General features: G+C 33.7%; 38 non-coding genes across 38 annotated transcripts; all 38 read left to right on the plus strand.

The window, feature by feature from the left end:
- Positions 1-71: 71 nt before the first annotated feature.
- trnal-caa (transfer RNA leucine (anticodon CAA)) lies at positions 72-181 on the plus strand. Its single transcript has 2 exons — positions 72-109; positions 136-181. It is a non-coding gene; the product is annotated as a tRNA-Leu (tRNA).
- Positions 182-423: 242 nt separating this feature from the next.
- On the plus strand, positions 424-533 carry trnal-caa (transfer RNA leucine (anticodon CAA)). Its single transcript has 2 exons — positions 424-461; positions 488-533. It is a non-coding gene; the product is annotated as a tRNA-Leu (tRNA).
- Positions 534-779: 246 nt separating this feature from the next.
- Positions 780-889, plus strand: trnal-caa (transfer RNA leucine (anticodon CAA)). Its single transcript has 2 exons — positions 780-817; positions 844-889. It is a non-coding gene; the product is annotated as a tRNA-Leu (tRNA).
- A 247-nt stretch (positions 890-1,136) lies between these two features.
- On the plus strand, positions 1,137-1,246 carry trnal-caa (transfer RNA leucine (anticodon CAA)). The gene is made up of 2 exons: positions 1,137-1,174; positions 1,201-1,246. It is a non-coding gene; the product is annotated as a tRNA-Leu (tRNA).
- A 248-nt stretch (positions 1,247-1,494) lies between these two features.
- Positions 1,495-1,604, plus strand: trnal-caa (transfer RNA leucine (anticodon CAA)). The gene is made up of 2 exons: positions 1,495-1,532; positions 1,559-1,604. It is a non-coding gene; the product is annotated as a tRNA-Leu (tRNA).
- A 605-nt stretch (positions 1,605-2,209) lies between these two features.
- trnal-caa (transfer RNA leucine (anticodon CAA)) lies at positions 2,210-2,319 on the plus strand. Its single transcript has 2 exons — positions 2,210-2,247; positions 2,274-2,319. It is a non-coding gene; the product is annotated as a tRNA-Leu (tRNA).
- A 247-nt stretch (positions 2,320-2,566) lies between these two features.
- Positions 2,567-2,676, plus strand: trnal-caa (transfer RNA leucine (anticodon CAA)). Its single transcript has 2 exons — positions 2,567-2,604; positions 2,631-2,676. It is a non-coding gene; the product is annotated as a tRNA-Leu (tRNA).
- Positions 2,677-2,924: 248 nt separating this feature from the next.
- trnal-caa (transfer RNA leucine (anticodon CAA)) lies at positions 2,925-3,034 on the plus strand. Its single transcript has 2 exons — positions 2,925-2,962; positions 2,989-3,034. It is a non-coding gene; the product is annotated as a tRNA-Leu (tRNA).
- A 247-nt stretch (positions 3,035-3,281) lies between these two features.
- Positions 3,282-3,391, plus strand: trnal-caa (transfer RNA leucine (anticodon CAA)). Its single transcript has 2 exons — positions 3,282-3,319; positions 3,346-3,391. It is a non-coding gene; the product is annotated as a tRNA-Leu (tRNA).
- Positions 3,392-3,636: 245 nt separating this feature from the next.
- Positions 3,637-3,746, plus strand: trnal-caa (transfer RNA leucine (anticodon CAA)). The gene is made up of 2 exons: positions 3,637-3,674; positions 3,701-3,746. It is a non-coding gene; the product is annotated as a tRNA-Leu (tRNA).
- A 244-nt stretch (positions 3,747-3,990) lies between these two features.
- trnal-caa (transfer RNA leucine (anticodon CAA)) lies at positions 3,991-4,100 on the plus strand. Its single transcript has 2 exons — positions 3,991-4,028; positions 4,055-4,100. It is a non-coding gene; the product is annotated as a tRNA-Leu (tRNA).
- Positions 4,101-4,347: 247 nt separating this feature from the next.
- trnal-caa (transfer RNA leucine (anticodon CAA)) lies at positions 4,348-4,457 on the plus strand. Its single transcript has 2 exons — positions 4,348-4,385; positions 4,412-4,457. It is a non-coding gene; the product is annotated as a tRNA-Leu (tRNA).
- A 242-nt stretch (positions 4,458-4,699) lies between these two features.
- trnal-caa (transfer RNA leucine (anticodon CAA)) lies at positions 4,700-4,809 on the plus strand. The gene is made up of 2 exons: positions 4,700-4,737; positions 4,764-4,809. It is a non-coding gene; the product is annotated as a tRNA-Leu (tRNA).
- Positions 4,810-5,052: 243 nt separating this feature from the next.
- Positions 5,053-5,162, plus strand: trnal-caa (transfer RNA leucine (anticodon CAA)). Its single transcript has 2 exons — positions 5,053-5,090; positions 5,117-5,162. It is a non-coding gene; the product is annotated as a tRNA-Leu (tRNA).
- Positions 5,163-5,409: 247 nt separating this feature from the next.
- Positions 5,410-5,519, plus strand: trnal-caa (transfer RNA leucine (anticodon CAA)). The gene is made up of 2 exons: positions 5,410-5,447; positions 5,474-5,519. It is a non-coding gene; the product is annotated as a tRNA-Leu (tRNA).
- A 242-nt stretch (positions 5,520-5,761) lies between these two features.
- On the plus strand, positions 5,762-5,871 carry trnal-caa (transfer RNA leucine (anticodon CAA)). The gene is made up of 2 exons: positions 5,762-5,799; positions 5,826-5,871. It is a non-coding gene; the product is annotated as a tRNA-Leu (tRNA).
- A 247-nt stretch (positions 5,872-6,118) lies between these two features.
- trnal-caa (transfer RNA leucine (anticodon CAA)) lies at positions 6,119-6,228 on the plus strand. The gene is made up of 2 exons: positions 6,119-6,156; positions 6,183-6,228. It is a non-coding gene; the product is annotated as a tRNA-Leu (tRNA).
- A 247-nt stretch (positions 6,229-6,475) lies between these two features.
- trnal-caa (transfer RNA leucine (anticodon CAA)) lies at positions 6,476-6,585 on the plus strand. Its single transcript has 2 exons — positions 6,476-6,513; positions 6,540-6,585. It is a non-coding gene; the product is annotated as a tRNA-Leu (tRNA).
- A 244-nt stretch (positions 6,586-6,829) lies between these two features.
- trnal-caa (transfer RNA leucine (anticodon CAA)) lies at positions 6,830-6,939 on the plus strand. Its single transcript has 2 exons — positions 6,830-6,867; positions 6,894-6,939. It is a non-coding gene; the product is annotated as a tRNA-Leu (tRNA).
- A 250-nt stretch (positions 6,940-7,189) lies between these two features.
- Positions 7,190-7,299, plus strand: trnal-caa (transfer RNA leucine (anticodon CAA)). The gene is made up of 2 exons: positions 7,190-7,227; positions 7,254-7,299. It is a non-coding gene; the product is annotated as a tRNA-Leu (tRNA).
- Positions 7,300-7,546: 247 nt separating this feature from the next.
- On the plus strand, positions 7,547-7,656 carry trnal-caa (transfer RNA leucine (anticodon CAA)). The gene is made up of 2 exons: positions 7,547-7,584; positions 7,611-7,656. It is a non-coding gene; the product is annotated as a tRNA-Leu (tRNA).
- A 244-nt stretch (positions 7,657-7,900) lies between these two features.
- On the plus strand, positions 7,901-8,010 carry trnal-caa (transfer RNA leucine (anticodon CAA)). The gene is made up of 2 exons: positions 7,901-7,938; positions 7,965-8,010. It is a non-coding gene; the product is annotated as a tRNA-Leu (tRNA).
- A 250-nt stretch (positions 8,011-8,260) lies between these two features.
- trnal-caa (transfer RNA leucine (anticodon CAA)) lies at positions 8,261-8,370 on the plus strand. The gene is made up of 2 exons: positions 8,261-8,298; positions 8,325-8,370. It is a non-coding gene; the product is annotated as a tRNA-Leu (tRNA).
- A 247-nt stretch (positions 8,371-8,617) lies between these two features.
- On the plus strand, positions 8,618-8,727 carry trnal-caa (transfer RNA leucine (anticodon CAA)). The gene is made up of 2 exons: positions 8,618-8,655; positions 8,682-8,727. It is a non-coding gene; the product is annotated as a tRNA-Leu (tRNA).
- A 247-nt stretch (positions 8,728-8,974) lies between these two features.
- Positions 8,975-9,084, plus strand: trnal-caa (transfer RNA leucine (anticodon CAA)). The gene is made up of 2 exons: positions 8,975-9,012; positions 9,039-9,084. It is a non-coding gene; the product is annotated as a tRNA-Leu (tRNA).
- A 247-nt stretch (positions 9,085-9,331) lies between these two features.
- On the plus strand, positions 9,332-9,441 carry trnal-caa (transfer RNA leucine (anticodon CAA)). Its single transcript has 2 exons — positions 9,332-9,369; positions 9,396-9,441. It is a non-coding gene; the product is annotated as a tRNA-Leu (tRNA).
- A 242-nt stretch (positions 9,442-9,683) lies between these two features.
- On the plus strand, positions 9,684-9,793 carry trnal-caa (transfer RNA leucine (anticodon CAA)). Its single transcript has 2 exons — positions 9,684-9,721; positions 9,748-9,793. It is a non-coding gene; the product is annotated as a tRNA-Leu (tRNA).
- A 250-nt stretch (positions 9,794-10,043) lies between these two features.
- trnal-caa (transfer RNA leucine (anticodon CAA)) lies at positions 10,044-10,153 on the plus strand. Its single transcript has 2 exons — positions 10,044-10,081; positions 10,108-10,153. It is a non-coding gene; the product is annotated as a tRNA-Leu (tRNA).
- A 249-nt stretch (positions 10,154-10,402) lies between these two features.
- On the plus strand, positions 10,403-10,512 carry trnal-caa (transfer RNA leucine (anticodon CAA)). The gene is made up of 2 exons: positions 10,403-10,440; positions 10,467-10,512. It is a non-coding gene; the product is annotated as a tRNA-Leu (tRNA).
- A 246-nt stretch (positions 10,513-10,758) lies between these two features.
- Positions 10,759-10,868, plus strand: trnal-caa (transfer RNA leucine (anticodon CAA)). Its single transcript has 2 exons — positions 10,759-10,796; positions 10,823-10,868. It is a non-coding gene; the product is annotated as a tRNA-Leu (tRNA).
- A 608-nt stretch (positions 10,869-11,476) lies between these two features.
- On the plus strand, positions 11,477-11,586 carry trnal-caa (transfer RNA leucine (anticodon CAA)). The gene is made up of 2 exons: positions 11,477-11,514; positions 11,541-11,586. It is a non-coding gene; the product is annotated as a tRNA-Leu (tRNA).
- Positions 11,587-11,830: 244 nt separating this feature from the next.
- Positions 11,831-11,940, plus strand: trnal-caa (transfer RNA leucine (anticodon CAA)). Its single transcript has 2 exons — positions 11,831-11,868; positions 11,895-11,940. It is a non-coding gene; the product is annotated as a tRNA-Leu (tRNA).
- A 250-nt stretch (positions 11,941-12,190) lies between these two features.
- trnal-caa (transfer RNA leucine (anticodon CAA)) lies at positions 12,191-12,300 on the plus strand. The gene is made up of 2 exons: positions 12,191-12,228; positions 12,255-12,300. It is a non-coding gene; the product is annotated as a tRNA-Leu (tRNA).
- A 247-nt stretch (positions 12,301-12,547) lies between these two features.
- On the plus strand, positions 12,548-12,657 carry trnal-caa (transfer RNA leucine (anticodon CAA)). Its single transcript has 2 exons — positions 12,548-12,585; positions 12,612-12,657. It is a non-coding gene; the product is annotated as a tRNA-Leu (tRNA).
- A 247-nt stretch (positions 12,658-12,904) lies between these two features.
- On the plus strand, positions 12,905-13,014 carry trnal-caa (transfer RNA leucine (anticodon CAA)). Its single transcript has 2 exons — positions 12,905-12,942; positions 12,969-13,014. It is a non-coding gene; the product is annotated as a tRNA-Leu (tRNA).
- A 247-nt stretch (positions 13,015-13,261) lies between these two features.
- trnal-caa (transfer RNA leucine (anticodon CAA)) lies at positions 13,262-13,371 on the plus strand. Its single transcript has 2 exons — positions 13,262-13,299; positions 13,326-13,371. It is a non-coding gene; the product is annotated as a tRNA-Leu (tRNA).
- Positions 13,372-13,613: 242 nt separating this feature from the next.
- Positions 13,614-13,723, plus strand: trnal-caa (transfer RNA leucine (anticodon CAA)). Its single transcript has 2 exons — positions 13,614-13,651; positions 13,678-13,723. It is a non-coding gene; the product is annotated as a tRNA-Leu (tRNA).
- A 247-nt stretch (positions 13,724-13,970) lies between these two features.
- On the plus strand, positions 13,971-14,080 carry trnal-caa (transfer RNA leucine (anticodon CAA)). The gene is made up of 2 exons: positions 13,971-14,008; positions 14,035-14,080. It is a non-coding gene; the product is annotated as a tRNA-Leu (tRNA).

Below are 14,080 nucleotides of genomic sequence, written 5' to 3' on the forward strand. Positions count from 1 at the left end.
AATTATTGTATTCAATAAAATGTAGCTATACTTCCAGACTTCTTTCAACAAGCTAATTGTCAAGCAGCAATGTCAGGATGGCCGAGTGGTGTAAGGCGCCAGACTCAAAGTATAAACCTTCCATATGTATGGGACTTCTGGTCTCCAGTTGGAGGCGTGGGTTCAAATCCCACTTCTGACATTATATTGTTCAGATTCAAAATAGTATATTCACTACACTTGGTTAGCTATGACAAAATGAAATCATATCATTCAAACAAGCTAACTTTTCATCTCAATTCACTTTTTATTTTAGTAGTATTTTTTGACCAAATTTATTTTTTTATACTGAAAAAATGTTAACATTTAGCAATTATTGTATTCATTAAAAAATTGTATGATACCACCAGACTACCTTCAACAAGCTCATAAACAAGCAGCAATGTCAGGATGGCCGAGTGGTCTAAGGCGCCAGACTCAAGGTATAAACCTTCCATATGTATGGGACTTCTGGTCTCCAGTTGGAGGCGTGGGTTCAAATCCCACTTCTGACATTATATTGTTCAGATTCAAAATAGTATATTCACTACACTTGGTTAGCTATGACAAAATGACATCAGATAATTTAAACAAGCTAATATTTCATCTGAATTCAGTTTTTATTTTACTTAACTATGTTGACCTAATTATTTAAAATTAATTTAAAAAAATGTTAACAATTAGCAATTATTGTATTCAATAAAAAAAAATGTAGCTATACTTGCAGACTACTTTCAACAAGCTACTTACCAAGCACCAATGTCAGGATGGCCGAGTGGTCTAAGGCGCCAGACTCAAGGTATAAACCTTCCATATGTATGGGACTTCTGGTCTCCAGTTGGAGGCGTGGGTTCAAATCCCACTTCTGACATTATATTGGTCAGTTCAGATTCAAAATAGTATATTAACTACACTTGTTTAGCTATGACAAAATGAAATCATATCATTCAAACAAGCTAACATTTCATCTTAATTCACTTTTTATTTTAGTAGGATTTTTTGACCAAATTTATTTTTTTATACTGAAAACTTGTTAACATTTAGCAATTATTGTATTCATTAAAAAATTGTATGATACCACCAGACTACCTTCAACAAGCTCATAAACAAACAGCATTGTCAGGATGGCCGAGTGGTCTAAGGCGCCAGACTCAAGGTATAAACCTTCCATATCTATGGGACTTCTGGTCTCCAGTTGGAGGTGTGGGTTCAAATCCCACTTCTGACATTATATTGGTCAGTTCAGATTCAAAATAGTATATTGACTACACTTGGTTAGCTATGACAAAATGACATCATATAATTCAAACAAGCTAACAATTCATCTGAATTAACTTTTTATTTTATTTAGCTGTGTTGACTTAAATATTTAAAATTAATTATAAATTTTTTTAACATTTAACAATTATTGTATTCAATAAAAAATGAAGCTATACTTGCAGACTACTTTCAACAAGCTACTTAGCAAGCAGCAACGTCAGGATGGCCGAGTGGTCTAAGGCGCCAGACTCAAGGTATAAACCTTCCATATCTATGGGACTTCTGGTCTCCAGTTGGAGGCGTGGGTTCAAATCCCACTTCTGACATTATATTGGTCAGTTCAGATTCAAAATAGTATATTCACTACACTTGATTAGCTATGACAAAATGACATCATATAATTCAAACAAGCTAACATTTCATCGGAATTCAGTTTTTATTTTACTTAGCTGTGTTGACCTAATTATTTCTAATACATTAAAAAAAAAAATTACATTTAGCTATTATTGTAATCAGTTAAAAAATGTAGCTATACTTGCAGACTACTTTCAACAAGCTACTTAGCAAGCAGCACAGCAGGATGGCCGAGTGGTCTAAGGCGCCAGACTCAAGGTATAAACCTTCCATATGTATGGGACTTCTGGTCTCCAGTTGGAGGCGTGGGTTCAAATCCCACTTCTGACATTATATTGGTCAGTTCAGATTCAAAATAGTATATTAACTACACTTGGTTAGCTATGACATAATGAAATCATATCATTCAAACAAGCTAACATTTCATCTTAATTCACTTTTTATTTTAGTAGGATTTTTTGACCAAATTTATTTTTTTATACTGAAAACTTGTTAACATTTAGCAATTATTGTATTCATTAAAAAATTGTATGATACCACCAGACTACCTTCAACAAGCTCATAAACAAGCAGCAATGTCAGGATGGCCGAGTGGTCTAAGGCGCCAGACTCAAGGTATAAACCTTCCATATGTATGGGACTTCTGGTCTCCAGTTGGAGGTGTGGGTTCAAATCCCACTTCTGACACCCTTTTGGTCAGTTCAGATTCAAAATAGTATATTCACTACACTTGGTTATCTATGACAAAATGACATCATATAATTCAAACAAGCTAACAATTCATCGGAATTCAGTTTTTATTTTACTTAGCTGTGTTGACTTAATTATTTAAAATTAATTTAAAAAAATGTTAACAATTAGCAATTATTGTATTCAATAAAAATGTAGCTATACTTGCAGACTTCTTTCAACAAGCTAATTGTCAAGCAGCAATGTCAGGATGGCCGAGTGGTCTAAGGCGCCAGACTCAAGGTATAAACCTTCCATATCTATGGGACTTCTGGTCTCCAGTTGGAGGCGTGGGTTCAAATTCCACTTCTGACACTCTTTTGGTCAGTTCAGATTCAAAATAGTATATTCACTACACTTGGTTATCTATGACAAAATGACATCATATAATTCAAACAAGCTAATATTTCATCTGAATTCAGTTTTTATTTTATTTAGCTGTGTTGACTTAAATATTTAAAATTAAGTAAAGATGTTAACATTTAGCAATTATAGTACTCAATTTAAAAAAATGTAGCTATACTTACAGACTTCTTTCAACAAGCTACTTGTAAAGCAGCAATGTCGGGATGGCCGAGTGGTCTAAAGCGCCAGACTCAAGGTATAAACCTTCCATATGTATGGGACTTCTGGTCTCCAGTTGGAGGCGTGGGTTCAAATCCCACTTCTGACACCCTTTTGGTCAGTTCAGATTCAAAATAGTATATTCACTACACTTGGTTATCTATGACAAAATGACATCATATAATTCAAACAAGCTAACAATTCATCTGAATTCAGTTTTTATTTTACTTAGCTGTGTTGACCTAATTATTTCTAATTCATTTAAAAAAATGTTAACAATTAGCAATTATTGTATTCAATAAAAATGTAGCTATATTTGCAGACTACTTTCAACAAGCTACTTACCAAGCACCAATGTCAGGATGGCCGAGTGGTCTAAGGCGCCAGACTCAAGGTATAAACCTTCCATATGTATGGGACTTCTGGTCTCCAGTTGGAGGCGTGGGTTCAAATCCCACTTCTGACATTATATTGGTCAGTTCAGATTCAAAATAGTATATTCACTACACTTGATTAGCTATGACAAAATGACATCATATAATTGAAACAAGCTAACATTTCATCGGAATTCAGTTTTTATTTTACTTAGATGTGTTGACTTAAATATTTCTAATTCATTTAAAAAATGTTAACATTTAGCAATTATTGTATTCAATAAAATGTTGCTATACTTGCAGACTACTTTCAACAAGCTACTTATCAAGCAGCAATGTCAGGATTGCCGAGTGGTCTAAGGCGCCAGACTCAAGGTATAAACCTTCCATATGTATGGGACTTCTGGTCTCCAGTTGGAGGCGTGGGTTCAAATCCCACTTCTGACATTATATTGTTCAGATTCAAAATAGTATATTCACTACACTTGGTTAGCTATGACAAAATGACATCAGATAATTTAAACAAGCTAACATTTCATCGGAATTCAGTTTTTATTTTACTTAGCTGTGTTGACCTAATTATTTCTAATACATTTTTTTTTTTAATTACATTTAGCTATTATTGTAATCAGTTAAAAAATGTAGCTATACTTACAGACTACTTTCAACAAGCTACTTGTCAAGCAGCAACGTCAGGATGGCCGAGTGGTCTAAGGCGCCAGACTCAAGGTATAAACCTTCCATATCTATGGGACTTCTGGTCTCCAGTTGGAGGCGTGGGTTCAAATCCCACTTCTGACACTCTTTTGGTCGGTTCAGATTCAAAATAGTATATTCACTACACTTGGTTATCTATGACAAAATGACATCATATAATTCAAACAAGCTAACAATTCATCTGAATTCAGTTTTTATTTTACTTAGCTGTGTTGACTTAATTATTTAAAATTAATTTAAAAAAATGTTAACAATTAGCAATTATTGTATTCAATAAAAATGTAGCTATACTTCCAGACTTCTTTCAACAAGCTAATTGTCAAGCAGCAATGTCAGGATGGCCGAGTGGTGTAAGGCGCCAGACTCAAAGTATAAACCTTCCATATGTATGGGACTTCTGGTCTCCAGTTGGAGGCGTGGGTTCAAATCCCACTTCTGACATTATATTGTTCAGATTCAAAATAGTATATTCACTACACTTGGTTAGCTATGACAAAATGAAATCATATCATTCAAACAAGCTAACTTTTCATCTGAATTCAGTTTTTATTTTACTTAGCTGTGTTGACTTAATTATTTAAAATTAATTTAAAAAAATGTTAACAATTAGCAATTATTGTATTCAATAAAAATGTAGCTATACTTCCAGACTTCTTTCAACAAGCTAATTGTCAAGCAGCAATGTCAGGATGGCCGAGTGGTCTAAGGCGCCAGACTCAAGGTATAAACCTTCCATATGTATGGAACTTCTGGTCTCCAGTTGGAGGCGTGGGTTCAAATCCCACTTCTGACATTATATTGTTCAGATTCAAAATAGTATATTCACTACACTTGGTTAGCTATGACAAAATGACATCAGATAATTTAAACAAGCTAATATTTCATCTGAATTCAGTTTTTATTTTACTTAACTATGTTGACCTAAATATTTCTAATTCATTTAAAAAAAAAATATATTTAGCAATTATTGTATTCAGTTAAAAAATGTAGCTATACTTGCAGACTACTTTCAATAAGCTACTTACCAAGCAGCAATGTCAGGATGGCCGAGTGGTCTAAGGCGCCAGACTCAAGGAATAAACCTTCCATATGTATGGGACTTCTGGTCTCCAGTTGGAGGCGTGGGTTCAAATCCCACTTCTGACATTATATTGGTCAGTTCAGATTCAAAATAGTATATTAACTACACTTGGTTAGCTATGACAAAATGAAATCATATCATTCAAACAAGCTAACATTTCATCTTAATTCACTTTTTATTTTAGTAGGATTTTTTGACCAAATTTATTTTTTTATACTGAAAACTTGTTAACATTTAGCAATTATTGTATTCATTAAAAAATTGTATGATACCACCAGACTACCTTCAACAAGCTCATAAACAAACAGCAATGTCAGGATGGCCGAGTGGTATAAGGCGCCAGACTCAAGGTATAAACCTTCCATATGTATGGGACTTCTGGTCTCCAGTTGGAGGCGTGGGTTCAAATCCCACTTCTGACATTATATTGTTCAGATTCAAAATAGTATATTCACTACACTTGGTTATCTATGACAAAATGACATCATATAATTCAAACAAGCTAACAATTCACCTGAATTCAGTTTTTATTTTACTTAGCTGTGTTGACCTAATTTTTTAAAATTAATTTAAAAAAAAGTTAACAATTAGCAATTATTGTATTCAATAAAAATGTAGCTATACTTGCAGACTTCTTTCAACAAGCTAATTGTCAAGCAGCAATGTCAGGATGGCCGAGTGGTCTAAGGCGCCAGACTCAAGGTATAAACCTTCCATATCTATGGGACTTCTGGTCTCCAGTTGGAGGCGTGGGTTCAAATCTCACTTCTGACACTCTTTTGGTCAGTTCAGATTCAAAATAGTATATTAACTACACTTGGTTAGCTATGACAAAATGACATCATATAATTCAAACAAGCTAACAATTCATCTGAATTCAGTTTTTATTTTACTTAGCTGTGTTGACTTAATTATTTAAAATTAATTTAAAAAAATGTTAACAATTAGCAATTATTGTATTCAATAAAAATGTAGCTATACTTGCAGACTTCTTTCAACAAGCTACTTACCAAGCAGCAATGTCAGGATGGCCGAGTGGTCTAAGGCGCCAGACTCAAGGTATAAACCTTCCATATGTATGGGACTTCTGGTCTCCAGTTGGAGGCGTAGGTTCAAATCCCACTTCTGACATTATATTGGTCAGTTCAGATTCAAAATAGTATATTAACTACACTTGGTTAGCTATGACATAATGAAATCATATCATTCAAACAAGCTAACATTTCATCTTAATTCACTTTTTATTTTAGTAGGATTTTTTGACCAAATTTATTTTTTTATACTGAAAACTTGTTAACATTTAGCAATTATTGTATTCATTAAAAAATTGTATGATACCACCAGACTACCTTCAACAAGCTCATAAACAAGCAGAAATGTCAGGATGGCCGAGTGGTCTAAGGCGCCAGACTCAAGGTATAAACCTTCCATATGTATGGGACTTCTGGTCTCCAGTTGGAGGCGTGGGTTCAAATCCCACTTCTGACATTATATTGTTCAGATTCAAAATAATATATTCACTACACTTGGTTAGCTATGACAAAATGACATCATATAATTCAAACAAGCTAACATTTCATCGGAATTCAGTTTTTATTTTACTTAGCTGTGTTGACCTAATTATTTCTAATTCATTTAAAAAAAAAATTACATTTAGCAATTATTGTAATCAGTTAAAAAATGTAGCTATACTTGCAGACTACTTTCAACAAGCTACTTAGCAAGCAGCAACGTCAGGATGGCCGAGTGGTCTAAGGCGCCAGACTCAAGGTATAAACCTTCCATATGTATGGGACTTCTGGTCTCCAGTTGGAGGCGTGGGTTCAAATCCCACTTCTGACACTCTTTTGGTCAGTTCAGATTCAAAATAGTATATTCACTACACTTGGTTATCTATGACAAAATGACATCATATAATTCAAACAAGCTAACAATTCATCTGAATTCAGTTTTTATTTTACTTAGCTGTGTTGACTTAATTATTTAAAATTAATTAAAAAAAATGTTAACAATTAGCAATTATTGTATTCAATAAAAAAAATGTAGCTATACTTGCAGACTACTTTCAACAAGCTACTTACCAAGCACCAATGTCAGGATGGCCGAGTGGTCTAAGGCGCCAGACTCAAGGTATAAACCTTCCATATGTATGGGACTTCTGGTCTCCAGTTTGAGGCGTGGGTTCAAATCCCACTTCTGACATTATATTGGTCAGTTCAGATTCAAAATAGTATATTCACTACACTTGGTTATCTATGACAAAATGACATCATATAATTCAAACAAGCTAACAATTCATCTGAATTCAGTTTTTATTTTACTTAGCTGTGTTGACTTAATTATTTAAAATTAATTTTAAAAAATGTTAACAATTAGCAATTATTGTATTCAATAAAAATGTAGCTATACTTGCAGACTTATTTCAACAAGCTAATTGTCAAGCACCAATGTCAGGATGGCCGAGTGGTCTAAGGCGCCAGACTCAAGGTATAAACCTTCCATATCTATGGGACTTCTGGTCTCCAGTTGGAGGCGTGGGTTCAAATCCCACTTCTGACATTATATTGTTCAGATTCAAAATAATATATTCACTACACTTGGTTAGCTATGACAAAATGACATCATATAATTCAAACAAGCTAACATTTCATCGGAATTCAGTTTTTATTTTACTTAGCTGTGTTGACCTAATTATTTCTAATTCATTTAAAAAAAAAATTACATTTAGCAATTATTGTAATCAGTTAAAAAATGTAGCTATACTTGCAGACTACTTTCAACAAGCTACTTAGCAAGCAGCAACGTCAGGATGGCCGAGTGGTCTAAGGCGCCAGACTCAAGGTATAAACCTTCCATATGTATGGGACTTCTGGTCTCCAGTTGGAGGCGTGGGTTCAAATCCCACTTCTGACACTCTTTTGGTCAGTTCAGATTCAAAATAGTATATTCACTAAACTTGGTTATCTATGACAAAATGACATCATATAATTCAAACAAGCTAACAATTCATCTGAATTCAGTTTTTATTTTACTTAGCTGTGTTGACTTAATTATTTAAAATTAATTAAAAAAAATGTTAACAATTAGCAATTATTGTATTCAATAAAAAAAATGTAGCTATACTTGCAGACTACTTTCAACAAGCTACTTACCAAGCACCAATGTCAGGATGGCCGAGTGGTCTAAGGCGCCAGACTCAAGGTATAAACCTTCCATATGTATGGGACTTCTGGTCTCCAGTTTGAGGCGTGGGTTCAAATCCCACTTCTGACATTATATTGGTCAGTTCAGATTCAAAATAGTATATTCACTACACTTGGTTATCTATGACAAAATGACATCATATAATTCAAACAAGCTAACAATTCATCTGAATTCAGTTTTTATTTTACTTAGCTGTGTTGACTTAATTATTTAAAATTAATTTTAAAAAATGTTAACAATTAGCAATTATTGTATTCAATAAAAATGTAGCTATACTTGCAGACTTATTTCAACAAGCTAATTGTCAAGCACCAATGTCAGGATGGCCGAGTGGTCTAAGGCGCCAGACTCAAGGTATAAACCTTCCATATCTATGGGACTTCTGGTCTCCAGTTGGAGGCGTGGGTTCAAATCCCACTTCTGACACTCTTTTGGTCGGTTCAGATTCAAAATAGTATATTCACTACACTTGGTTATCTATGACAAAATGACATCATATAATTCAAACAAGCTAACAATTCATCTGAATTCAGTTTTTATTTTACTTAGCTGTGTTGACTTAATTATTTAAAATTAATTTAAAAAAATGTTAACAATTAGCAATTATTGTATTCAATAAAAATGTAGCTATACTTCCAGACTTCTTTCAACAAGCTAATTGTCAAGCAGCAATGTCAGGATGGCCGAGTGGTGTAAGGCGCCAGACTCAAAGTATAAACCTTCCATATGTATGGGACTTCTGGTCTCCAGTTGGAGGCATGGGTTCAAATCCCACTTCTGACATTATATTGGTCAGTTCAGATTCAAAATAGTATATTAACTACACTTGGTTAGCTATGACAAAATGAAATCATATCATTCAAACAAGCTAACATTTCATCTCAATTCACTTTTTATTTTAGTAGTATTTTTTGACCAAATTATTTTTTTTATACTGAAAACTTGTTAACATTTAGCAATTATTGTATTCAATAAAAAATTGTATGATACCACCAGACTACCTTCAACAAGCTCATAAACAAGCAGCAATGTCAGGATGGCCGAGTGGTCTAAGGCGCCAGACTCAAGGTATAAACCTTCCATATGTATGGGACTTCTGGTCTCCAGTTCGAGGCGTGGGTTCAAATCCCACTTCTGACATTATATTGTTCAGATTCAAAATAGTATATTCACTACACTTGGTTATCTATGACAAAATGACATCATATAATTCAAACAAGCAAACAATTCACCTGAATTCAGTTTTTATTTTACTTAGCTGTGTTGACTTAATTTTTTAAAATTAATTTAAAAAAAAGTTAACAATTAGCAATTATTGTATTCAATAAAAATGTAACTATACTTGCAGACTTATTTCAACAAGCTAATTGTCAAGCAGCAATGTCAGGATGGCCGAGTGGTCTAAGGCGCCAGACTCAAGGTATAAACCTTCCATATCTATGGGACTTCTGGTCTCCAGTTGGAGGCGTGGGTTCAAATCTCACTTCTGACACTCTTTTGGTCAGTTCAGATTCAAAATAGTATATTCACTACACTTGGTTATCTATGACAAAATGACATCATATAATTCAAACAAGCTAACAATTCACCTGAATTCAGTTTTTATTTGATTTAGCTGTGTTGAATTAAATATTTAAAATTAATTTAAAAGATGTTAACATTTATCAATTATAGTATTCAATTAAAAAAAATGTAGCTATACTTACAGACTTCTTTCAACAAGGTACTTGTAAAGCAGCAAAGTCAGAATGGCTGAGTGGTCTAAGGCGCCAGACTCAAGGTATAAACCTTCCATATGTATGGGACTTCTGGTCTCCAGTTGGAGGCGTGGGTTCAAATCCCACTTCTGACATTATATTGGTCAGTTCAGATTCAAAATAGTATATTCACTACACTTGGTTATCTATGACAAAATGACCTCATATAATTCAAACAAGCTAACAATTCATCTGAATTCAGTTTTTATTTTATTTAGCTGTGTTGACTTAAATATTTAAAATTAATTAAAAAGATGTTAACATTTAGCAATTATTGTGTTCAATAAAAACAATGTAGCTATACTTGCAGACTACTTTCAACAAGCTACTTAGCAAGCAGCAACATCAGGATGGCCGAGTGGTCTAAGGCGCCAGACTCAAGGTATAAACCTTCCATATGTATGGGACTTCTGGTCTCCAGTTGGAGGCGTGGGTTCAAATCCCACTTCTGACACTCTTTTGGTCAGTTCAGATTCAAAATAGTATATTCACTACACTTGGTTAGCTATGGAAAAATGACATCATATTATTAAAACAAGCTAACTATTCATCTGAATTCAGTTGTAATTTTACTTAGCTGTGTTGACTTAATTATTTAAAATTAATTTAAAAAATGTTAACAATTAGCAATTATTGTATTCAATAAAAATGTAGCTATACTTGCAGACTTCTTTCAACAAGCTAATTGTCAAGCAGCAATGTCAGGACGGCCGAGTGGTCTAAGGCGCCAGACTCAAGGTGTAAACCTTCCATATGTATGTGACTTCTGGTCTCCAGTTGGAGGCGTGGGTTCAAATCCCACTTCTGACATTATATTGGTCAGTTCAGATTCAAAATAGTATATTCACTACACTTGGTTAGCTATGACAAAATGACATCATATAATTCAAACAAGCTAACAATTCATCTGAATTCAGTTTTTATTTTATTTAGCTGTGTTGACTTAAATATTTAAAATTAATTAAAAAGATGTTAACATTTAGCAATTATAGTATTCAATTTAAAAAAAATGTAGCTATACTAACAGACTTCTTTCAACAAGGTACTTTTAAAGCAGCAATGTCAGGATGGCAAAGTGGTCTAAGGCGCCAGACTCAAGGTATAAACCTTCCATATGTATGGGACTTCTGGTCTCCAGTTTGAGGCGTGGGTTCAAATCCCACTTCTGACACTCTTTTGGTCAGTTCAGATTCAAAATAGTATATTCACTACACTTGGTTATCTATGACAAAATGACATCATATAATTCAAACAAGCTAACAATTCATCTGAATTCAGTTTTTATTTTACTTAGCTGTGTTGACTTAATTATTTAAAATTAATTTTAAAAAATGTTAACAATTAGCAATTATTGTATTCAATAAAAATGTAGCTATACTTGCAGACTTATTTCAACAAGCTAATTGTCAAGCACCAATGTCAGGATGGCCGAGTGGTCTAAGGCGCCAGACTCAAGGTATAAACCTTCCATATCTATGGGACTTCTGGTCTCCAGTTGGAGGCGTGGGTTCAAATCCCACTTCTGACATTATATTGTTCAGATTCAAAATAATATATTCACTACACTTGGTTAGCTATGACAAAATGACATCATATAATTCAAACAAGCTAACATTTCATCGGAATTCAGTTTTTATTTTACTTAGCTGTGTTGACCTAATTATTTCTAATTCATTTAAAAAAAAAATTACATTTAGCAATTATTGTAATCAGTTAAAAAATGTAGCTATACTTGCAGACTACTTTCAACAAGCTACTTAGCAAGCAGCAACGTCAGGATGGCCGAGTGGTCTAAGGCGCCAGACTCAAGGTATAAACCTTCCATATGTATGGGACTTCTGGTCTCCAGTTGGAGGCGTGGGTTCAAATCCCACTTCTGACACTCTTTTGGTCAGTTCAGATTCAAAATAGTATATTCACTACACTTGGTTATCTATGACAAAATGACATCATATAATTCAAACAAGCTAACAATTCATCTGAATTCAGTTTTTATTTTACTTAGCTGTGTTGACTTAATTATTTAAAATTAATTAAAAAAAATGTTAACAATTAGCAATTATTGTATTCAATAAAAAAAATGTAGCTATACTTGCAGACTACTTTCAACAAGCTACTTACCAAGCACCAATGTCAGGATGGCCGAGTGGTCTAAGGCGCCAGACTCAAGGTATAAACCTTCCATATGTATGGGACTTCTGGTCTCCAGTTTGAGGCGTGGGTTCAAATCCCACTTCTGACATTATATTGGTCAGTTCAGATTCAAAATAGTATATTCACTACACTTGGTTATCTATGACAAAATGACATCATATAATTCAAACAAGCTAACAATTCATCTGAATTCAGTTTTTATTTTACTTAGCTGTGTTGACTTAATTATTTAAAATTAATTTTAAAAAATGTTAACAATTAGCAATTATTGTATTCAATAAAAATGTAGCTATACTTGCAGACTTATTTCAACAAGCTAATTGTCAAGCACCAATGTCAGGATGGCCGAGTGGTCTAAGGCGCCAGACTCAAGGTATAAACCTTCCATATCTATGGGACTTCTGGTCTCCAGTTGGAGGCGTGGGTTCAAATCCCACTTCTGACACTCTTTTGGTCGGTTCAGATTCAAAATAGTATATTCACTACACTTGGTTATCTATGACAAAATGACATCATATAATTCAAACAAGCTAACAATTCATCTGAATTCAGTTTTTATTTTACTTAGCTGTGTTGACTTAATTATTTAAAATTAATTTAAAAAAATGTTAACAATTAGCAATTATTGTATTCAATAAAAATGTAGCTATACTTCCAGACTTCTTTCAACAAGCTAATTGTCAAGCAGCAATGTCAGGATGGCCGAGTGGTGTAAGGCGCCAGACTCAAAGTATAAACCTTCCATATGTATGGGACTTCTGGTCTCCAGTTGGAGGCATGGGTTCAAATCCCACTTCTGACATTATATTGGTCAGTTCAGATTCAAAATAGTATATTAACTACACTTGGTTAGCTATGACAAAATGAAATCATATCATTCAAACAAGCTAACATTTCATCTCAATTCACTTTTTATTTTAGTAGTATTTTTTGACCAAATTATTTTTTTTATACTGAAAACTTGTTAACATTTAGCAATTATTGTATTCAATAAAAAATTGTATGATACCACCAGACTACCTTCAACAAGCTCATAAACAAGCAGCAATGTCAGGATGGCCGAGTGGTCTAAGGCGCCAGACTCAAGGTATAAACCTTCCATATGTATGGGACTTCTGGTCTCCAGTTGGAGGCGTGGGTTCAAATCCCACTTCTGACATTATATTGTTCAGATTCAAAATAGTATATTCACTACACTTGGTTATCTATGACAAAATGACATCATATAATTCAAACAAGCAAACAATTCACCTGAATTCAGTTTTTATTTTACTTAGCTGTGTTGACTTAATTATTTCAAATTAATTTAAAAAAATGTTAACAATTAGCAATTATTGTATTCAATAAAAATGTAGCTATACTTGCAGACTTCTTTCAACAAGCTACTTACCAAGCAGCAATGTCAGGATGGCCGAGTGGTCTAAGGCGCCAGACTCAAGGTATAAACCTTCCATATGTATGGGACTTCTGGTCTCCAGTTGGAGGCGTAGGTTCAAATCCCACTTCTGACATTATATTGGTCAGTTCAGATTCAAAATAGTATATTAACTACACTTGGTTAGCTATGACATAATGAAATCATATCATTCAAACAAGCTAACATTTCATCTTAATTCACTTTTTATTTTAGTAGGATTTTTTGACCAAATTAATTTTTTTATACTGAAAACTTGTTAACATTTAGCAATTATTGTATTCATTAAAAAATTGTATGATACCACCAGACTACCTTCAACAAGCTCATAAACAAGCAGCAATGTCAGGATGGCCGAGTGGTCTAAGGCGCCAGACTCAAGGTATAAACCTTCCATATGTATGGGACTTCAGGTCTCCAGTTGGAGGCGTGGGTTCAAATCCCACTTCTGACA

This window comes from Callionymus lyra, chromosome 14 (genome assembly GCF_982586985.1).
Source record: "Callionymus lyra chromosome 14, fCalLyr1.hap1.1, whole genome shotgun sequence".
NCBI lineage: Eukaryota > Metazoa > Chordata > Actinopteri > Syngnathiformes > Callionymidae > Callionymus > Callionymus lyra.